The sequence below is a fragment of the Thamnophis sirtalis genome, unplaced genomic scaffold (assembly GCF_051295495.1).
Source record: "Thamnophis sirtalis isolate CommonGarterSnake01/CBP01778 unplaced genomic scaffold, rThaSir2_p1.2 scaffold_1, whole genome shotgun sequence".
NCBI classification, from domain to species: domain Eukaryota; kingdom Metazoa; phylum Chordata; class Lepidosauria; order Squamata; family Natricidae; genus Thamnophis; species Thamnophis sirtalis.
The window spans coordinates 144376258-144399628 of NW_028261381.1; the positions used below are offsets into that span (position 1 = coordinate 144376258).

Here is a 23371-nt window from a genome sequence, read left to right on the forward strand (position 1 = left end):
GTCAATGAACAGTCTTTTCAGATGGTTTTTTTTTTCCAGCCCTCAAAGTTGACCTAGCTAGTCTAGCCAGGTTATGATCTTGAGAATATCAGCCGAGCGCTATTGGACCAGGCCCATCACACACACAACATTTTGCTACTCATGCTGCAAATGATGACATTTGTATTTGTATTTATTAGTTTATCAAACATGTACAGGATAGCAGGTATAAGTATAAATATGGACATGAACAAAGGAAACAAGTACAAATAAATGGGGACAGTAGGACAGGGATGGTAGGCACGCTGGTGCACTTATGCATGCCCCCTTTACGAACCTCTTAGGAATGGGGTAAGGTCCATGGTAGACAGTTTAAGGCTGAAGCTGTGAGGGTTAGAGGATGTAACAATGGAATCAGGTAGAACATTCCAGGCTTTGACCACTCTGTTGCTGAAGTCGTGAAGACCAGGATGTGGTGACTTCTTGCCCGCAGTTCTCAACAATAGATAAAGAAAGGGCACCTACTTGTGATATTGGAGGTACGATAATCTGTAGTCAGTGCCATTATTGGAACTTAAATGGAAATGTGAACTCTCATATTCCACGGAACGTGTCAGTTCAGACATTCCAAGGGAAGTTTGCCTGTTTCTGAAGTATTTGAAATATAGTATGAACAGCAGCAGACACATGTGGAATACCCCAAACAACTTTCTAATATCTGGGAAGAGGCAAAACACCCTCACATGTCAAGTAGTAGAACACAATACAAACTTTCAAACTATTTATAAGATGTATCACATCCTTTATGGATGTTCCCAATCCACTTTTAAAGGAATTCAGGTTAGTGGTCCAACTACAACTGGGGATAGCCAATTCAATGCTACTTTTCTTCCATCTAGACTTTTCCCATTCAAATTCATTAATTGACTCTAGGTTTTTAATATTGTGAGAAAACTAGAAAAACTATTCCTTACCTACTTTCTCCATATGCAATATATTTTATATACTCTGACACATATTCCATTATTTGTTTACAGGTAAAATTCTCAAAAGTTTCTAACGTTTTCTGACCAGGAAGTTGTTCTAATCCTTTGATTATTGCTGCTATCATTTGCTATATCTTTCCAGTTCTATCTACTGTATCCCTTTAACATGCAGTTGTTGTCCCCAATTCGAGTCTGAGCCTGGTGCCGAAGCCAATGATGGACGCCAGACATGAGGTGCAGGTTTTCTGATTGCTCTTTATTGAAGTACTCCAAGGAAAAAGGGTTCCTGGTCAAAAGGCCAAGAACCAAGAATGAAGGATTAAGAAAGCTTTATACATTTTCACTAAAGGAGAAGTTGGGACAAGGTGAAATAATAAGAAATATCCTCTAATAAACATTTTAGCAATAATTCTAATATTTGTTCTATTGGTCTATAGCTGTCCCATTCCTAAGCCTTGGATAATGAATGCTCCAGGAGTTATCATTTGCTGCAGGCCTTCCCTATTCCTAACTTTTAACTGAGGTCTGCAAGTTGTCTAATTCTTGTTACTCTTATCAACTTTCTAACTACCCATAATTGCTGCAAGCTTTACACATGCATATTTCCTGTTGATAAGCATTCTTTGTTCTTGCCAGACAGACAGATACACACACACACACAAATTACAGTCTTCCTGATTTACTTTCAAGTGTGTGCCATGACCTTGCTTTAGCAGCCAGCCCATCCCAGTCAATAGAATAGTGCACAGTCTTCCAAGTGTGATAGCTTCTTGCCATTATATAAGGATATAATGCTATTAACTTTATTTTTTATTCATTTGCTAATGATACTTCATTTAGCTTTTGCCTTTTTTGAGTAGCTGCAGAATAGGTTGCCATTTTTGTTGAACTATTCACTTCATTCATTCATTCATTCATTTATTTGTTCGTTCATTCATTCGTTCATTCATCCAATTTATATTATCACCAAATCTTGGCCCCAAGTCATTCTGCTGACTTCTGTGCTTGAAGGAGCACTGGCACTCAGGTTTTCCCAGCCCTAATTCATCCCTTAACAACTAGACAACAATTAGATATTAGACCCTATTAGTTTATCTGTGAAGGTCAGTCTATCCTTTCCTACCTCCCCTCCACAATAGGCTTCAGTTCAACCCGCGCAAACTGGTTGGCTTTGGGTTTAGGGGCCTTCAGATTCTTTGAACTTACCATCTTTGGTGCTAGATGGGGTGACACTACTATCAACAGACCCTATGCACAACCTGAAGGTCCTTTGCACAACTTCAGATTGTGTGGCAGTTGCACCCATTCGTCTTTTGAGAGGCTCTAGTCTCAGTGGCTCATGCTTGGATTATCTCTTACATGGATTACTTTAATGTGTTGTTCATGAAGAAAACATGGAAGCTGCAACTGGTGAAAAATATAATGACACAGGCAGTTATATGCACTTCTGGATAAGTGCACTTTTGCTTCCAAGTTCACTTCAAAGTGCTGGATGATGATATATACAGCTCTACATGGCATGAGACTCGTTATTTGAGGGACCACCTTTTCCTGGTTACATCTACCCATCTCATCCTGTCAGGCAGAAGAGGCTTATTATGGGTCCCATTAATTAGGAAACACAACCAGGACTACTAGAATTGCTGTCATTAAAGGTGATTGCATGATGTTTTACCTAATGACCAGTTTGATTAGCGATGGAAATTCCAGCCATAATTAAGGTAGTTAAGCGAGAACTATCTGTACAGATTTTAATAGGCTTTAATTAGATTTTAAAAGTGTTGTTTTTGGTTACTTATCTGTATTTATATATTGGTTTCGTTGTTATTTTAATTGTGTGAGTCACCCAGAGCTACAAGTAGCTATATAAATTATTTAAATACATATTTTGAAACTTGCTTCTCTTGAATCACGTCTCTTTAATGCCTATTTTCCCAGTTTAGTGATAAAACTTAGAAACTTTGCTGTTCTTTTTTGTCATAACAGACTTAATAATTCAGTATGTAAGAACATTAGGCTGTCACTGTGCTCACTGGTAGTAGCGATGCTCCTTTGGGAGAGCAAACAGAATATAAATCTAACAACAATGAAAACTAATTTCCTCATCCCCTCCACTCTTATTTTGGGTGCAACATTTACAAGTTAAAGAGCACACAGAAGAGCAGGGTAATCAAGATTTAAAGATCAGTAGTAGAGAATCAGGTTGATATAATAGTTAAGGCACAAGACTAGAAGCCAGGAGACAATGAGTTCTAGTTCCACCTTATGTACAAAGTCAGTAGAGTGACCTTTGAAGAAGGCTGTTGTGGCCCGTCAGCAGCCAGCAAAGCTGGCAGAAGAGTCAGACAGTGAGGAGATTGGGGAGAAGCATGGCCCAGTCCTAGGGGCTGAGGAAAGCTCAGCAAGGGCTCTGCGTTGGCGGCAGAGAGGGAGCTAGACAGCAGTGAGGCAGAGGAACAGCTGGAACTTGTTCCCAGAGTGCACATACACAGAGCTGACAGAAGACAAAAACAACTAAGAAAGCAGGGTCAACTTGGGAGTAAAGCCACACCTTGGAGGTGATTGGCCCCTCCCATAAGAAACAAAAGGGGAGCAAACAGTGGGCTTTTGCAGAAGCAATTCGTTCCTTCTGTCATTTCAAGACTGGAAAGTTCTGTTTGTGACTATAAGAGGCTCTGTGCCAAGAGTTGCCTTGCCCTCTGTTTGGTAACTAGTTATCTGGCAGTTCTCCAAGCAAGATAAGGTTTGTGTTGATAAATATTCCTCTGAAAGACTGTTTGCCAAGCCTTGCTGACTGTGAATGATAGGAATTCACAGTCGTGTAAATAAAAGAGATTTTGCCGGGACCAAGACTTTGCTTCGTGCTTTTTAAGGAAGCCTAGGTCAGAACAAAGGCAATGGCAAAGTACTTTTGAGATCGTGCCAGGAAAATTGCAGGAACCTGTCCACACAGTCACCAGGAACCAATACCGTCTCAAAGGCATACATAAAAAGGAGGGGAGAGGAGAGAATAATATTTTGTGTGTTGGAAATCACATATTTGAAATTGAATCCAAAGCATTATACTGCTGTACTATTTATTCATCATTCTCTTTGTTTCCTAGTTTTTATTACCAAATTGAAAAATACTTTTTTCTATTATTCCACAAATGTTCTGTATTCCTAAGCATTTTCAAAGAGTGACAGTGTTAAAGGGCTTTGAAAGTGTCTGTAAAATTATTTCTAAAGGAAGGTGCATGAGCTTTTTTTTTTTTTTTACCAATACAAGATTGGACAAAACTCAGCAGCATTTTTTTTGTGCGGCTGTTGATAAAAATAGGATCACCAACATGATCACCAACGTCCGATGACGGATATGGCACAGGAAGAATAATAATAATACATGATTACTGAGGCAGGACTTAAATTTCCAAAAGGCAACTTAATTATTCATCAGAAAAAAATTGAGAACATTTAAAAATATATATTACCAATTTATCTGGAACAAAGATAAAGGTAACTTAACTTTAATTTGCTAAACCTGTTTTAAGAAATTACCATTGGCAACTTAAGTATGGATTATTAAATTAACTCATCATTTTTGCTTAGTTTAGGAAAACATCATTGCAAATCAAATGCATCAGAGGCTTGCTACAATTTATTTGGAGTTCCCTTGCTATAAGACTTTGGTTTGTAGTCACATATTCTATTTTCTGAAATAAAGCTGCAGTAGAAACAATAAAGTTTACTTCAGATTTACTTCAGATATGTAAGATTGCTCTATAATAGCAATAGCAATAGCACAATCTATAATATACCACTTCACAGTGCTTTACGGTCTTCTCTAAGTGGTATACAAAGTCAGTATATTTGCCTCCCAACAATCTGGGTACTCATTTTACCAACCTTGAAAGGATGGAGGGCTGAGTCAACCTTGAGCTGGTCAGGATTGAACTGCTGGCAATTGGCAGAATTAGCTTGCAATACTGCATTCTAACCAGTGCACCACCACGGCTCTTGTATATATTTTCTTAGGCGTAATACCTTAATGTAATCTCCTGCACCAATATGCATGCAAACAAACATACTTTAGGATAAACACACACGCACACGCACGCACACACACACACACACAGATACTAAGAGGTACGTAATGCACTTAATATTCTCTTACAGAAAATGTGCAAAGCTGCATCTCCTTTACCAGCCTTTTTTAATTGTTAAATGTTTTTGTGCTTATTTTAGTATTAATTTTAATATTTATTGTTAACCTTTTCATATTCAAATTTGTTTTTCAAGTTTTGTTAAGTGTCTTGAAAGGCACAGTATAAATCAGATAAATTACTTGTGCTGTAAATTATTTCTGTCACTGTACCATATGAAATTAATATTATTTGTGGAAGTTTTCCTGAGAGGGAGGGAGACAGACATGTTAGAATCTCTCACATATTCTGTTCTCCATTCTTGATAATTGTCTGGTCTTGTTCGTGTTCTGAAAGATTTGCCCACACATCCTTCTGTTAGGGGAAACCATGTACAGACATTTGGTCGTAGTTGCTCAATAAAGAACAGTTAGCATGCTTTCCTGCTTGGTGGATTGAGAACAGTCAAAACTGAAGCTCTGTCCAAAAAAGGGGAAGAAGAAGATGCAGGTGCTAGGATTTACCCTGTCACCAGCTCCCATAGCACTTGATAAATGCAGCACAACCCGAGCACAGAGAAAGATTTACGAAGGGACAGGCCAGCATAGACTTTATAATGACACTGAAGAGAGCATTGTAGCATAATGCAAGACTAATTCCTCTAAAAATAAATAATACATGGAAGAAAGATTTATAGTGTTCATGGAAAACAAGCATCTAACCAGGCAGTTGGGTTCCATGATTTTGTTCTGACCTAGGCTGCCCAAGAGTATGAACCAAACTCCTTGTCCCGACAAAAAACCCCTTTTATTAATTAGCTGTGAATTCTGCTCATTCACATCCAGCAAAGTCTTTCAAAGGAGGATTTACAGTCACAGACATTATCTGGATTGGAGAGCTGACAGGTCGATATCTGCAAAATTTGGCAAGGAGTCTCAGAGAGTCTCCTCAGAGAGTCACGAACCAATTAAGCGAAGTAACTAATTGTCTCCTGCAAACTCCATTCCCCTTAAGAGCTGAGGTGGCGCAGTGGGTAGAGTGCAGTACTGCAGGCCACTTCAGCTGACTGCTATGTGCAGTTCGGCGGTTCAAATCTCACCAGGCTCAAGGTTGACTCAGCCTTCCATCCTTCCGAGGTGGGTAAAATGAGGACCCAGATTGTGGGGGCGATATGCTGACTCTGTAAACCGCTTAGAGAGGGCTGAAAGCCCTATGAAGCGGTATATAAGTCTAACTGCTACTACTACTTTTGCTCCTCTTTTATTTCCTCTGCGAGGGGCCATTCATCATCCACCTGTGGCCTTACTCCCAAGACAACCCCTGCTCTTTAGCTGTTCCTTTCGTCTGGCAACTATGCGCATGCGCACACTGGGAACAAGCTCCAGCTGTTTGTCTGCCTCCCTCATTTCTGACTCTGAAGACAGCTGATAACTGGCATACAGGTCTGGCCCCCACTCTGCCTCTGACACAGAGCCCTTATCGGAGCCTTCCCCAGACTCCAGGACTGCCCCATATTCCTCCCCAACCTCCTCACTGTCCGAATCTGCTGCCAGCTCTGCTGGCCACTGGTGGGCCACAACAGATTTAGCTCTATCATGCCAAAGAAACCAGCCTCAAATTTCTTCTTTTCCATAGCTGTAAAGATACAAAAGCTTTGCTGTTTTTCAGCTGACCATCATATTATGCCCTGTTCCAAAACACTCAATTCCATTTCCCTCATGCCAACAGGTAGTAAATGTTATGAGCTCATCAGGTATTCTTGGTTTACATGGAGAATCTTTCCATCTTTTTATTTCATCTTTATCCCAGTTCCTTGGATATACTATATTGTACTATTTAAGCTACATAAGGATGGCACTCAGTGGCTGGATTCATACAACAAACACAATTAATCCTGAAAGTGACATTGTTAGCACACCCATAAAAATATGCTTAGTTTGCATACAAATCTAATGCACTCTAAGCCAAGCATAACATGTCCCAATTTAGCCACTCTGTTGGTAAAAGTTAAGCACGTGGGACACAACCAATGAATGCATTGCTCTTAAAATACAGAAAATGTAATGCAACTTCGTACAAATTACGTTCCCCTTTCCCTTTCATATGAGAAGCTGCCTTAGACAAATCAGAATTTCAGAACAAAATTCCACTCTTGAGGCAACACAAATTATGTAGGTTTATGATGGTTCAAGGAGTGGAGGTGTTCATATTAACACATGAAGAAGAGCCTAGAAAAGTCATGTCCAGTTGTTATAACATGAGTACATTTAACCAGGCAAACAGAGGCTTATTCATTCCCAGTTTGCTATGAAGGCAAGTCCACTAAAAAGATTGCAGCCAATGTTCTTCTTCTCGGTTCCTTTCACATTTTTAGCCTCAACTAATATTAGACATCTTGCACCCAATTCAAATATTTGTTTTGGAGGAATTTGTATAACTGAGTACTTCTCAGCTTTGGACCCTGGGCTGATTTTGGACTACAGATCCCATTAACATTAGTCAACTTTCAAATCACATTAACATTAGTCAATGTAGCCAATGGCTCTAGTTTTACATTTGGAATTTAGTAATTAATCCTTTTCCAAACTATAAGATTAGAAAGCAGCTGCTACCTCAAGTGAATCAATAATCCCGCATTTAAATTATTATATTCTCTTTATTTTGTTCTACTTTTATTTCAGATAACAAGTTCAATAGCTGCCGTATCCATTATATTTTCATGAGATCAGTAGGAGAGATGCAAAACTTTCTTCAACTTTTCTTTATTTGAACCATATATATAATGCTGATGGACGAGTCCTTCTTTTAGAGAGCTAATTGTCTAATGATTAGGGTGTCAGGCTAAAAATCAGGAGACTCAGTTCTAGTCCCATTTTAGGCATGAAAGGTGGCTGAGTAACTTTGAGTCAATCAACTCACATCCCAATCTACCTCACAGGTTGTTGTAGTGGAGGAAAAAGGAGGAGGAAGGAATACTAGGTATGTTCACTTCTTGAGTTATTTATAGAAAAAATAATAAAGATGGAATAATTTTAAAAAAAGAATTATGTAGAGATCTCAATATGAAAAACAGGAGACCAGTGTGCAAAATGTGAACTGAAAATATTTTTTGCAGTACAATTGTTCTACAAAACAGATAATAATTTGTAAACTAAACAACTGAATGCTATTTTAGTCTCTACATCAGAGATATCAAGAGAATTATAGACCAATCATTCTTACTTCAGTATTTGGAATGAGATCAATCTATAAGAATCTTGAGAAAAATGCTGTGATTACTAAAAGCTCAGCATTAAGTTATCAAGAACAAGTTTCACCATACTAATCTTATTTCATCTTTTTTTGTTTGAGTAATGTCCTTAGTAAATTGGAGGAATGCTATAAACCTGATATATTTTAACTGCAGCAAAGCGTTTGTCAAAATTTTCTATGGCATTCTAATCAGTAAGTTAGTTAAGGAGGAACTAGATAAAAATGTATTGGATGTATCTACAGATGGTTCAAAAACCATCAAACCATGTATTCATCAAAAGTTCCTCATCAAATTGGAGAGAGGTGTCAATTGGACTTTTATAGGTTTTAATTCTGGACATAGTCCTCTTCAACATTTTTGCTTAGTCAGATAAATAGATGGAAAGAATGCTTGTCAAAACTACAGATGACTTAAAACTAAATATGACAACTAATATTCTAAAAATAGAAAATGCTGAGAATGATTTTGAGAGAAGTGGTTTGGAAAAAGCAAAATTAAAAATTAATAAAGACAAAAATAAAGTTTCATCTTAGGAATCAGAAATAAAATGCACAAATATAAGATAGAAGATTGGAAGTAGTACAGAAAAAGATATACCTTGAAGTTGTGGTTGATTACAAACTGAATACAAGTTGAGTCTGATGGGGCTACTAAAAAAGTAACTACGGTATTAGGCTGCATAGACAGAAGTCCAGTTTTCAAAACATTTGAAATAACAGATCCAGTAGATTCTGCATTGATCAAGTACACTGTATTCTTTTTGATGTAATTATACTCTAATATAAGAAAGGATGTAGAATAGAAGAAAGTTAAGACAAGTTCTTTACTGTACCACATACACTGAATATTGATGTTCTAAATATAAAATCAGGTGTTTCTTATACAAGCTAAAAAAATTATTCTTCAGCTTTCCCTGACCTCCTTCTGTCCAGATATGTTGGACTCTCCAAATCTTTAGCTGCCATAGCCTGAAAATTATAAGTATAGTAATCAACACATTTGGATAAGTATGTAATTGGAAATTTGGGGATTTGTTATAGGTCTTCCAAAAATTCTGAAAAGATTCCCAGAGGGTTTAAGATGTAGGAAACAAGAAATTGTGGAAATTTTCTTTCTGTCTTCTGTTTAAGGTGGATCCGTTTGTGGACTTCCATTCACTCAATTCTAATCCGGTCTGATGAATCGATTCTAGAACTAATTATATTTCTTGTCTGCATAGCCCTTTTCTGTTGATGGTTGCCCCTAAAAGACAGAAACTATCTACCACCTTGATATCTCTATTGTCAGTTTTAAGTCTGATTATTTTACCTGTTGTCATTACTTCCAGGTTTCCTATTTTTCTGAGCACATTCCACAACTTGGCATAAATCAACACAAAAAGCTTTTCTATGATGATGAAGCATGCAGTGACTTCTTTTTGGTACTTTTTCTTAATTGTCCAGCATGTATTGGCAACACTGTCTTCTGTTCCTTAGCCTTTTTTAAAGCTGGCTTGAATGTTTGGCATCTTTTTTTCCATGTAGGATTTTAATCTGTGTTGGATGATCCTAAGCATTGTTTTGTTAACCTTGTGAAATTAAGAATAATTATTGTACAACAGTTTGCACAAGTCTGTAGAGGTTCTCAGTCATCTAGGTCATGGTTCTCGCAAAGATACTTTTTCAGGAGGCAACTGGACTTCCTTGTTTTTTCTTTGAAAACATTTCGTTTATCATCCAAGAAGCTTCTTCAGCTCTGACAGGATAGTAGAGAATGGAAGGATTTATATTCCTTGCAGACAGCTGGTCATTTGCATCATTTTAATGTTTTCAAACATCTTCAAAGAAAAAACAAGCAAGTCTAGGTGCCTCCTGAAAAAGCACCTTTGGGACAACCATGACCTGGATGACTGAGAATCTCTACAGACTTTTAGCTGTACAATTTCAGAACTCCCTTTGAATGATGTGGGAGTGGGAATGAATTTCCAGAGAAAAATTGCAGATTTCAGGAGCATTACTCAGGTGACCCTGAGTAAACATCCAGGTGCTTCAACAACTCTCTAAAGGGATGCAAATGACCAGGTGTCTCCAAGGAATATGAAATCTTCCAATGCCTGGAGGGATTGGAACAACACTGGAGGTTTTTAAGAAGACATTGAACAACCATTTGTCTGAAATGGTATAGGGTCTCCTGCTTTAGCAGGGGGTTGGACTAGAAGACCTCTTCCATTTGGAAGTCCCTTCCAATTCTGTTATTCTGTTAGACTGGAGCATAAATTACACTAGACTGTTCACCTGCAATAAGAATCAGCTGGACAAATTCTTTTAAATGTATCTAAATTGAATTTTGGAGCAGTATTCATCATGCTTTTTAATACTGAATCAATGTTATAATAAATAAGGTTAATTTTAGAAAGTGAAAAAGGAATAAATTGTATTATGTGTTTCTTTTAATGTTGTACACTGCCCTGAGTCTTTGGGAGAAGGGCTGCATATAAATTGAATAAACCTAAACCTAAACCTAATACTTAACAATTTTACATCATATTTAAATAATATTCTATACTATTCTATTTTAAAATACAATTAAATTGTTATAGTGTTTAATTAGTATCCTGTGATTTGCTTATACTTTATTTTTCATAATAAAATCTACAGTCAAATGGAATCTTGTACTTTCTGTGATATATCCAAAATAAATTTCATCATTCAGTAAAATATGTTCTGTGGTCTTCAAATGTTTCACAACAATATTGGATCTTTTCAACCAAATCAAAGCCAAGCAACCTACAGATTATGTTACATCACCCATAATTCTATTAAATATTATTGTCCTTTAGTTCTTCATTTGCTCACAAACACATTAAAGAATTTTAAACATTATGTTAAAGAATTTTAAACAATATTAAAATTAAAATATTAGACCTAAGAATGCATTTTTATTTAAACAAATTCTAGAGCAGATCTTCATTCTGAAGAACTGTGCCATGGGCCCAGTTTTGCAGAGTGAAAGACTAAAGAATGAATTGTTAAAGCTGTTGGTTTAATCAGATTTAGATCAGAGTATATGACATTCAACTATAGACTTGGAATTTCCAAATCAAAGCATTTTTATAATCTAAGTTGGTTTACTTTTCAAATGGAAAGTGTAACTTTTGAAAACAATGCTGTAAATAATGCTGTTAAAGATTATTTGACATACGTAAGATGTGTTTTGGGGGAGCGACATGGAGAGGGAAATTAGATACTAGTATGAAGTGTATTAGGAGATGCAGTGGCTCAGTGGCTAAGACGCTGAGCTTGTCAATCAGAAGGTCGGCAATTCAGCAGTTCGAATCCCTAGTGCCATGTAACGGGGTGAGCTCCCATTACTTGTCCAAGCTTCTGCCAACCTAGCAGTTCGAAAGCAGGTAAAAAAATGCAAGTAGAAAAATAGGGACCACTTTGGTGGGAAGGTAACAGCACTCCGTGTGCCTTTGGCATTGAGTCATGTCGTCCACATGACCATGGAGATGTCTTCAGACAGCGCTGGCTCTTTGGCTTAGAAACAGAGATGAGCACCATCCCCTAGAGCAGGAAACAACTAAGACGCATGTGCGGGGGAACCCTTACCTTTACCTTATGAAGTATATAGTTGCTAGATTTGTATTTATGAAATATAAAAAAAGGAAGCCTCTCCTGTTTTTCTCTGCACCTGAAAAGATGATATTGTCTGGAGGCATTTTCAGACTCCAGAAGAGTTGAAAAGCATTGCAGAAATTGTTTTATTTATTTTTTAAAAAACTACCTTTCCATACCCTTTCCCCTCCCACTCTTGAACCACCTTTCACACAGACCATGTCTGTATCTGCTGGACTCAGTTTATTTCGTTGCCTTTGAGAAGAAAAGAAGCTTGTAACTAATCTGTACATATGTGAGGAGGAAAACAGCTCTAACCCTGTGGAGCAGCCGAAGAGCTCCAGTAGAGCGTGGGTGGGAAGAGGGAACTGTGGCTCCTGGAAAGAAAGAACAGGATGGAATTGTCTGATTTGTAGTCTCTGCCATATCTTGCTTTCTTCAGTTGCTTAGGAGAAGGGGAGGGTGGAGAGCGAGAAAGGAAGAAAAAAAAAAGAAAATCCTTAAATCCGAAAAGCAGTAGGCGGTTTTCAGAAAGATCTGCATACATGAGTGCATGATTTCTCTGCGGTGGATCATGTAACATGACAAAGCCACTAATGTTTTTCTTGATGCCATTGTGAATTTCCAAAAGTGTCATCATTAAGCAGAAATTCTCTCTCTCTCTCTCTCTCTCTCTCTCTCTCTCTCTCTCTCTCTCTCTCTCTCTCTCTCTCCCTCCCTCCCTCCCTCCCTCCCTCCCTCCCTCCCTCTCCCTCTCCCTCCCTCCCCCTCTCCCTCTCCCTCTTCCCCTCCCTCCCCCTCTCCCTCCCTCCCTCTCTCCCATCAATTCTTCATGTCTTCCTGGCCTGGCTACTAGGAAAGAGAGACAATGCTTCTGCCAAAAATGTAAAGAACTGAGAGTGGAATTGCACAGGATGTTTTGAGTCAACATATATAAGAACTGCCATACTATTAGATGCAATGTCAGATGAATGTTGTTGTGCCTTAAGAGCCATTGCATTAGAGAGGAAAAGATATTCCAATGGGATGAAGAAGATCGAGGTTGGGATTAAGAAGCCTAAATGTTCCTGTTCTGTCAGGACATTGAATCATAAAGCTAAAGGGAGGTAGATTTTGATTGTTTGGAAAAAGAATTCCCAATAGCAAGAACAGTTGTTAAAATATATGAAGAACAGTTGCAGGCACTGAGTATGTCTAGTTTATAGAAAAGAAGAACTAGGTGAGACATGATAGCAGCATTCCAGCATTTATTTGAGGGGCTGCCACAAAGAAGATGGAGTCAACTTATTTTCCAAAGTACCAGAAGGCAAGGCAAGAAACAATGGAAGGAAACTAATCAAGGAGAGAAGGAACCTGGAATTAAGAGAACACTTCCTAACAGGGAAGACAATTAACAGCTTGTCCTCAGAAGGTGTAGGTGCTTCGTTACTGGAGGTTTTTAAGAAAAGACTTGTCGAAGTTGCATAGGATCTCCTGCTTGAGCATGGGAAACTAATTTTTCAGAAATTTCTTTTCCTGGATGTACCGAAGAAGCTTTTTCAAGAGGCAACTAGACTTTCTGGCTCTTTTTTGTTGACGTTTCGCTTCTCATCCAAGAAGCTTCTTCAGCTCTGACTGGATGGTGTGGAATAGAAGGATTTTTACTCCTTGCAGAGAACTGATCATTTGCATTCTTTTAGTGTGTTGTTAAGGCACACTAAAAGACCTGGAGTTTATCTATGTCATCGGGGTCATCTGAGTGGTGCAAATGAGTGTGGAGCCTTCTTGGAATTTTTGAAAGGACTGTGTTGTACATTGCAGATAGATGATGTCATATCCCTCCCCCTCTGTGACCTTAACGACTTGCTAAAAGAATGCAAATGACCAGCGGTCTGCAAGGAGTATATAAATCCTTCCATTCCCCACCATCCAGTCCAGAGCTGAAGAAGCTTCTTGGAGGAGAAGTGAAACATCTTCAAAGAAAAACCAGAAAGTCCATTTGCCTCTTGAAAAAGCATGTTTGGGACAACCAAGACCTGGATGACTGAGAATCTCCATAGACATTTCCTGGAGGTAATGAAATGGAATTTCTATTCACCCCGTGAGATTGCAGTTGATGGTTTAAATGCCTTCTTTCAATCATATTATTCTTTGAAATCATATTCCACTATGAAGATGGCAGGGATGTCTTGAAATATTTTACCTGATCTAAAAATGTGATATAGGAAGAAATTGTGGTAACATTGCTCTCTTTTGTCTTGAGCTCCTAGACAGTAAGGTCGAATACTGCTGTTATATATGACTGTTATCCACATTCAGAAAGTCATAAAAATTCTAGATATGTAGCTTTTTTGCTCATAGAATTCCCTTTCTTCCTCCCTTTCTAAACCATAACAGCCAAATCAGAAAATCTTTGATAATCAAAATTTAGCCAACTTCAAGCTCCAGCTTTTTTTTTAATTAAGTTTGGACAAAAAGAAAAATTGATTGATTGATTGAAGTCTTTCTACTGGTGCGAATCTTAGTTTATTTTTAATATTTTAAAATATTGTTTAAAATATTGTTTAGAATTAACATTAAAATTGTTTAATGTTTAAGTTCTAGCTATCTATCATCTATCTTTGCTTTAAATGTAAGACAGTGGGACTTGTAATAGGGATCAAATGTTCCCTCCTGTCTATCATAATACATTGAAGAAGACACCAGAATAGCTTTCCATATATTTAGAATAAAATAGATCACACAAAGTCACTGGTAATCAGGCAGCATATAAATTATTATTAGAAAGCAAAAAAGTGAAGAAACCTAGTTTATGTGTCCACATAATTGTTTGCATTTGAAATTTTTAGCATTTCCCTCCATCCTACCCTGAGACAGTAAAAGTTCTGGTACATGTGAAGATTCTTCAAGTATTTAGATGGGAGTCTTTTCTAATCTTACCTGGATACTGAATGTCAAGGATAAGAGTGGTTAGAATGCAGGCTACTTCTGCCAACTGCCGGCTCCCTGAAAAGTGGCAGTTTGAATCTCACCAGGCTCAAGGTTGACTCAGCCTTCCATTCTTCCACAGTGGGTAAAATGAGGACCCAGATTGTTGGGGGCAATATGCTGACTCTGTAAACTGTTTAGAGAGGGCTGTAAAACACTGTGGAGCAGTATATAAGTCTAAGTGCTATTGCTATTAACCTTTTGACTGGCTCTGAACTACATTCCTTTTTTAAAAATTTTTTTACAAAACAAGATATCTAACATCATCTTAAAGACTTTGAGCGTTGGGGTATTCTCAACTTCTGGAGGCAAACTGTGATTAATTGTTCTAACTGTCAGGAAATTTCTCAGTTCTAAGTTGCTTCTCTCCTTGATCAGTTTCCACCCATTGCTTCTTCTTCTCAGGTGCCTTGGAAAATAGTTTGACTCCCTCTTCTTTGTGGCAACCCCTGAGATATTGGAACCATGCTATCATGTCTTCCCTAGACCTTCTTTTCATTAAACTAGACATACCCAGTTCCTGCAACGATTCTTCATATGTTTTACTCTCCAGTCCCCTAATCATCTTTGTTGCTCTTCTCTGCACTATTTTCTACATCATGGCGACCAAAACTGAATACAGTATTCCAGGTGTGGCCTTACCAACGCATTATAAAGTGGTATTAACACTTCACGTGATCTTGATTCTATCCCTCTGTTTATGCAGCCTAGAACTGTGTTGGCTTTTTTGGCATCTGCTGCACACTGCTGGCTCATATTTAAATGCTTGTCCACTAGGACTCCAAGATCCCTCTCACAGTTACTACTATTGAGCGAGGTGCCACCTATACTGTACCTGTGCATTTCATTTTTCTTGCCTAAATGTAGAACCTTACTCTTGTTGTTGTTGTTGGTGGTGGTGGTGGTTTCCCTTGTTGGTTCTGGGATAATCTGACCAATATTTAATATTTGCTAGTGTCAGTGTGCAAGTTTCAGTTATTGCTCCAAAGTTACAACCTCTCAATGGGATATGCTACAAATCACCTTCCCTTTCAGTAAAACAATTGATAGGATATCATACCAAGCTATGTACACATTCTATAGAGAGGAATTTTTAGCTTGAGGCATCTAAGCTGTGAGTCAGACTAGTGATGATTTGTCACAGATATTGAAGGATCAAATGTTCCTGGAATTGAGAACAGCACTTCAAGTGATATTATGAATGACTAACTTGTGGCAGGCAGGGTAATGCTGGAGGTAATAATATATTTTATTCTCCATTAAAAAGCCACTGTATATGGTTAGCTGAATCTACTGTTAAAAGCTTTTCTGGAATAGATCTTCCTATCCTGATAGCAGGAATAACTTCATAGTTGCAAAGCATGGAATAAACAAATAAAATGCAATGCCAGATGATGTGATGGTAGCTTTCATTTTAGGAATTAATTCATGGGGCTATAAAACTACAATAGCACCATGGGACTAAAAATTAACCACTGGAGAAAACAACAGAATGATACTGGTTTTTTATTATGCTTGTTGTAGAATCTAGTTGACCTCAATGGATTACACTTGAATCCAGCACAGTTTTCATCTGTATATATCAAAAAAAGAATTCATCTACAAGTGATATGTTTGTAGGGAAATTATAAAATGCAGGCATTAGATGGACAGCTGGTTATGGCTATAAGGATGTAAACTCCAGGACAGCTCCATATTTTTGCTTAGAATTTTGCATTGGTTCCATTGTACAAATATTATATTGGAGAAATATTGTATCTGGAAAATAGATTTGGGTGATTACAGGAAGTCTTCAAAATGTTCTGGTTAATTTGGAATCCAAGCTGTTGTCTTGGGAATTCAGGAATTCAAATGCTGTTTTTCAGCCAGCCTGTTCGCTCATCTGGACCAATGGTTCAGTCAGGGGGAAAATATTGCAAACAAGTTCTGTAATTCCAATTAGCATTCCCATTGGTAAATTAGAAGATCTCAGATTGAACTACACATAACACAATAGAGAAAGAACAATCTACATATAATTTGAAAAACTGAACATACAAGTAAAAAAAAACCAGAATAATATGTTGCCAAGTGAACCATATCACTTATATGAACTAGATATTACAGTATCTGGGTAAAATGCTAGATAAGTAGGCATCTATGGGAGACAAATGCCAAGCAAACAGTCTTATTTAATAGATCTAACTTTGATTAAGACAGCTTTCTATATTTAAATCTGTTTTATTTCAATGAAACGAGTATCATATTATTTGTTGTTATGGATCTGAATAAAACCTGGCTTTTAGATTCATATAAGAAGGGAGGATGGAGATGAAAATGGAGGAAGGGAAGGAGGAAGGATGGAAGGAAATCCATACATTAAATCCTCTGGACTATACAGTCTTGTCTGGATAGATTGCTCTATATTATAATAATTGTTTTTCCAATGGCTAAAATTTTGCTTCAAGAACAATGTAAGAGTAGCCTGGTTCAAGCATTTAAATGGATGTTAGTATCATGAACAGTGATTTAGAGAACAAACAGATTTGCTATTCTTTTTAAACAGTATATTTTATCATTCATCATTTGGACATTATATTTCGGCCTATTTTTATCATAAATATAAGCAAATTGGACAGAAAAGGGTAAAATTGCCTAGAGATTTCAGATGAATCCTGGATCAGAATAAAAGCCAAGTTTTATACAGATCCATAACAACAAATAATATGATACTGCTTATGATTCTATGTTCTATATTCTATGAAAACAGAGTTGGCTTGTAAATACAGAGGTAATTGTGAAGCATTAGAATCTCTTTAATTGTGATGACCCAGGATCTTTTCAGAAAATGAATATTGAAAGATAAGGGACATTTTTTTTCTTAATTGTTATTTTTGAATGAAATCATTGCCTGATTAATCTACTCTTCTAAATTATGACTGAAATGATTCCTAACTAAGAAGGTTTGTTAAACCTCTGTGGCTCTGATCCAAGTTACTGTAAGGCATACAGCTTACACACTGCTGCTATTCATTTCAGTGAAGACATCCTTTTCAACTCTAGGGAAATGGCTGTAGCTGGCATAAAATATTTTTGTTAAAGATTCCTTGAGTTGAAAGGATAGACTGGACCCTCTGTTGGAACCTGATGTTTGCTGTCTTTCATAACTTTTCAAGTCCTTTTACCAGTACAAACATTCCAGTGTGTGTGTGTGTGTGTGTGTGTGTGTGTGTGTGTGTGTGTGTGTGTACAGTGATTTATTTAATGGTCATTAATAAGCAACATGATAGCCGGAGGGTAGCCATGGTCTAATGGGCAGAGTGTTTAATCAAAATCTATTTGCCTGTCGCTTTTCCCTTCAACATACTTCAAGTCCCCTATTACAAAAACATCCATTGGAGTCTGTAACCATGTTCCACTGCAAAAAAAAAAAGGCAGGCAGGCCATTTAATCAGTGGAACAACTTGCCTCCAGAAGTTGTGAATGCTCCAACACTGGATATTTTTAAGAAGATATTGGATAGCCATTTGTCTGAAATGATATAGGGTTTCCTATCTAGGCAGAGGGTTGGACTAGAAGACCTCCAAGGTCCCTTCCAACTCTGTTATTCTATTCTATTCCATTCTGGCAAACAACAAAGGGAGGGAGGGAGGGAGGGAGGATCCACCAAGTTAAGAATCTCCTAAAAATTTTGGGACATCCATTACCATCTTCTTTGATATATTTAGAAACCAAATGCAGCCTGTACTGTATTTTCCAGATTATTTAAAGTAAAGTTAAAGTAGAATACTCTATGCACTGCCATTTAACTTGGGTCATCAATTGTTTAATAATTGCTAGCGTTGGCTTTTAGTTCTTTGGTACCATTTATGATCGAAAGGCAATTGTACATTTTTTAAAGATCTTACCTTCTATAATTCTGTTTGCCATAATTATGTTCCATTGATCTCTGGTTATCTTTTTTAAATTTATTTTTTATTTTAAAAAACACAGATAAATAAAAGCTAAATATAAAACAATGTAAAGAAAAGCAAAAGAAATAATATGCAGTGGAGAATTAAGTTTTATAGAAAGAGATACAAATAGAAAAAAGGAAAGCTATATTAAGAAGCAATTTCCAATCTTTTTTACAGCGCTTACAAACTTATTCTCATTCCTCCCACATTAAAATTGCATTCTCTTCTTTTCATATTCAGTCCTTTTTAATCAGAAAATCCATAAATCATCAGTTCATTTTTTCCATTTTCAGCAAAAAGTTCATAGGAGGTTTCCAAGTTTTTCTACTACTTGCTGTCTTAATCCTGATCAAACAGGTCAATTTTGCCACTTCCACCAATTTCATAATCTTTACAAACCACTCCAGTTTCAGAGTTTTTTCATCTTGTGCATATAATAATCTTGCTGCAGTTACCATATTCAAAATCAATCTTTCAAAAGTCTCTTCTAATTGGCTGTCCAAAAGTCCCAAGTTATAAACAGTTAAGATTTCATCTGTAAGGTTGATCTTTCAACAACTTCTGAGTATCATGCTACTCAGCTTCCCCTTTTCCCTTGTCTGTCAGGAGGATCATAGAATATGAGAAGAAAGTCTTAGATAAAATCTGTGCACCTCGACACAAACTCTTATTAATCTCTAGCCTTGAGAGGGGGTCCTTTACTGCCAAAATAAAATACACCTTTTACTGTAATTCCATCTCCAAGTTTGCAATAGATTGTGAAAGTCTTCAACCTTCTTTAAAAAAATCAGTGTAAGAAAAGAGACGAACTCTTTGCTTTTTGTTTTAGACTGGAAATTGGGCAAAGGGGATTTGTGAATTTGTGCAGAAGAACAAACTCAAATTAGATTGGGCAGCTCAGGTTCTATTAGGAGAGACTGAAGAAGGTATGAAAGAATTTAGTTTCATAAACAGAAGAACCAGGAATATTTGGGGGATAAAGAGCGTCTATTTTATTAGAATACTATCTGAAGAAGGGAGGTGTTCCCCCCCTAAATCTCTTTAGTGAATATGGGCAGTGCAATAGCCCAGTGGTTATAATGCTGGGCTTATCAGCCCGGATTTAAGACCCAAGTGTCAAGTGATGAGGTGAGCACCCATCTTCACCAAGCTCCTTTCCACCTAGCAGCTCAAAAGCATGCAAATACCAGTAGATAAATAGGTACCACTTCGGTTGGGAGGAAAAAGTGCTCCGCGATGTCAAGCTGGCCACATTACTGTGAAAATGTCTTTGGACAGCACTGGATCAATGGCCTCAAAATGGATTTGAGCACCACCTCCTATAGTCAGCAATTATTAGCAGAGTAAGATCCGCAGGGATTCCTATTAGTAAATATGCAAATATCTATGCCATCTTTTATAATTTTCACATAACGTCTCTTAAAGGTAAAGATAAAGGTTCCCCTCGCAAATATGTGCCAGTCGTTCCTGACTCAGGGGTGGTGCTCATCTCAGTTTCAAAGCTGAAGAGCCAACACTGGCCAAAGACGTCCCTGTGGTCATGTGGCTGGCATGACTAAACACCAAAGGCGCATGGAACACTGTCACCTTCCCATCAAAGGTGGTTCCTATTTTTCTACTTGCATTTTTACATGCTTTCAAACTGCTAGGTTGGCAGAAGCTGGGACAAGTAATGGGAGCTCACTCCGTCACATGGCACTAGGGATTCGAATCACTGAACTGCCAAGCTTTCTGATTGCCAAGCTCAGTGTCTTAGCCACTGAGCTTTCAATAAACTTAATTTGGATAGTTATAATTTAGGAGCAAGCAATAGGTTATTTGAGAAAATCGGTAGCATTGTATATTGGTAGCATTTACCAATATACACTATATTGCCAAAAATGTACCTCACTCAGAAGGCAACCTGGTGCTATTAAAATCTCTACCACCTTCCTCACCCCAGATACATATTAAATAAAAAATATTTGACAAAGCAATAAGTATTTATTTCAGGTAAATATAGTAAACCTTCTGGGTTTACTGCATATTATCCTTCATATAACTACTTAACTTCATATTATACATAGTTATTGATCCTGAGTTGAAATAACAACAGTGAAAACTACATAGGAGAGGAGAAGGAGAGATGAAGGGGAGGTAGAGAAGAGAAGGATGGTAGAAGGAAGAAAGGAGGTAAGGGGGAGGAGGAAAGCGGGAGAGGAGATAGGACGGTGGTGAAATAGGGTATATGGTGTATGGAAAGCAGAAGAGCAAATGATAGCTGCTCTGGGTCAAGGAATGATATAATAATGGACAATACAAAATAATTTCTGTTTAGATGAAATGGTATACTTGTGGTTATATGTATGAAATTAAAATAAAATACAAAACTTTTTAAAAAAAGATTCCTCAGAGGAGAAACAGTGGCAGATTTCATGATTGTAGAAGGAAAGCCAAGCATCTTTGTACTCCCAGCAAATGCAGTGGTTTATCTACCATATATACAAAATTCTCCTGAATTGTCTTTTGGAATTTTGTAGAATTTTCAGTGTGGAACTGCCTGCTTCCTCCTGTTCTCTTTTTATCTCAGGTTCATTATGCCCAATACTTCTAGCTTTATCACTTCCACTGCATCCTCTGATTCATTCCAATATTGTCTTTTTCAGATGCTCTACGTGATTGACGCAATTGGCACAACACTTCCTTCCCAGAGCGAACATTGGCAACACGCATAGATTTTTCAGGAGACAAATCCATTCATGTCCTTAGAAGGTAAATGTAATCTTCATTTATGTCATTTTCTTCCCCTTATTTACCCCAGCTCAGATGCTTAGTTGCTAATGATGTACTCATCTGCCAATTCCTGCTTTTTGTCAAGAGAATGAAAGAAGCTTGTTCCTTAGATTTAGATCTAGGTTTTTGCCCTCTGTAGGCTGCACTACATGCTGAGTGCATTACAAATGTAGTTTGTAGGAAAGAAAGGAGCCTATTGACATACCTCTTGTGCTAGTCTTTGTCTGTATGCAAACAGGTTCAGGAAAAAAAATGAAAGCATCTCGATCCATTCCTAAAGTGAGTTCAATATATTGCTGGCATCTGGGTTGAACAAGCCAGTACATATTACTAAATGAAAGATACTTCAGTAGGTTAGGTTCTTTGGGCAAACCCTGATACTTCACTGTGGATGGACATATGGTGGCTGATGCTTTTGAATGGAAAACGTAATGTACATTCAAGGCAGTTTATATCATACATTGCTTCCATGTTTTTGAAGAGGGAACTTGATCCCCGGATCCGATAGTCATTTGTGCAACAATGATTTGGCATGTCTGTTTGCATGGCAAATTGTGCTGAACCTTCAGTGAATAACGATAGATAGTCAGTGGTTTCTGTGAAAGTAAAAGGCAAGGCTCCAAGCTGACAGCAATCTAGTTTCTATTATCCTTAAGACTGCAAATATTGTCTTAAATCTCCTAATATATCTCCTAATTAAGAGGCTATGGAATAGCTATTTATGCCTTGCGTCAACAAGCTGGCAACAGCTCTAACTTTTCAAATCACTGGTTCTAAAAAAAGGAAGAGAGGCAGTCATAGTCTGCCATGATTAAAGGAAAGTTCACTCTGAAAATAAGGACTACATTGTCTTCCCTCATCATCACAGCTTCGTTGTTATGGTTGTGAAAACTTTTCCAAGCAGGAACATAGCTCCAGAGCAACAATAGCAGGAAATGGACCAGAACAGCAAAAGTCATGATAGACCCGTGATGCCAGAGGTGACCCAGAGGTGGCACGTAGAGCCATCTCTGTGGGGACACGTGCCGTTGCCAGCTTTGCTTCTGGTTTCTGATGTGCATGATCTTCATGGGCACTGGAGTGCCGGAAAATAGCCTGAAAATAGTAGGAAAAATGCCCCCAAAACAGGCCATTTTCCGGACCATTTTCAGACCATTTTGGGGTCATTTATGGCCCAAAAAACAGCTCAAAAACACCCCAAAAACAGGTATGCATGCACTGGTCAGCTGGTCTTCGGGTTTCCAGTGCTCTAGCGCATGCAAAGACCAGCTGGCCAATGTACATGCACATGCTGGAAACCCAAAAACTAGCTGGCCGATGCACGCATGTGCACCCGGCAGCTAGTCTTCAAGTTTCTAGCACTGCAGCATGCATGCATGATTTGGGCCCTCGGTGCCAAAAAGGTTCGCCATCACTGTGATAGACATTTCTATGGACTGTCAAAACATGGTTGCATAAGATGCATGCCATCTTATAAGGTACTGGGTTTCCTATTTCCTCTTGTTGCTTCACAACACAGAGCCCTCAAATTCTAATGGAATTGATATTGAACAAAGAGATCAGAGTAGTTTCAATTCTCATTCTATCCTGGTGACTGGCTGTTAACTGTAAAAAAAACAAAACCCTGGCAACATTCTCTTAAAGCATTTAATATTGTTCAGCTGCATGGAAGAGCATCTGTGCATTTTTATAGTTATTTTATTTCTGCACTATTTTTTTCAAAAGATGCTTAGATATTTAAGCTTCACTGCTTCTGCAAATG

General features: G+C 37.7%; 1 protein-coding gene across 1 annotated transcript in view; it reads left to right on the forward strand.

Annotated features, from left to right (window-relative positions):
• LBHD2 (LBH domain containing 2) overlaps window positions 1-23371 on the forward strand; it is a 54256-nt gene that overhangs the window by 16891 nt on the left and 13994 nt on the right. Inside the window, exon 2 of the mRNA XM_087726749.1 lies at window positions 21483-21588. The gene's annotated coding sequence lies outside the window, so the exon portion shown is untranslated. The remainder of the gene's footprint in view (window positions 1-21482; window positions 21589-23371) is intronic.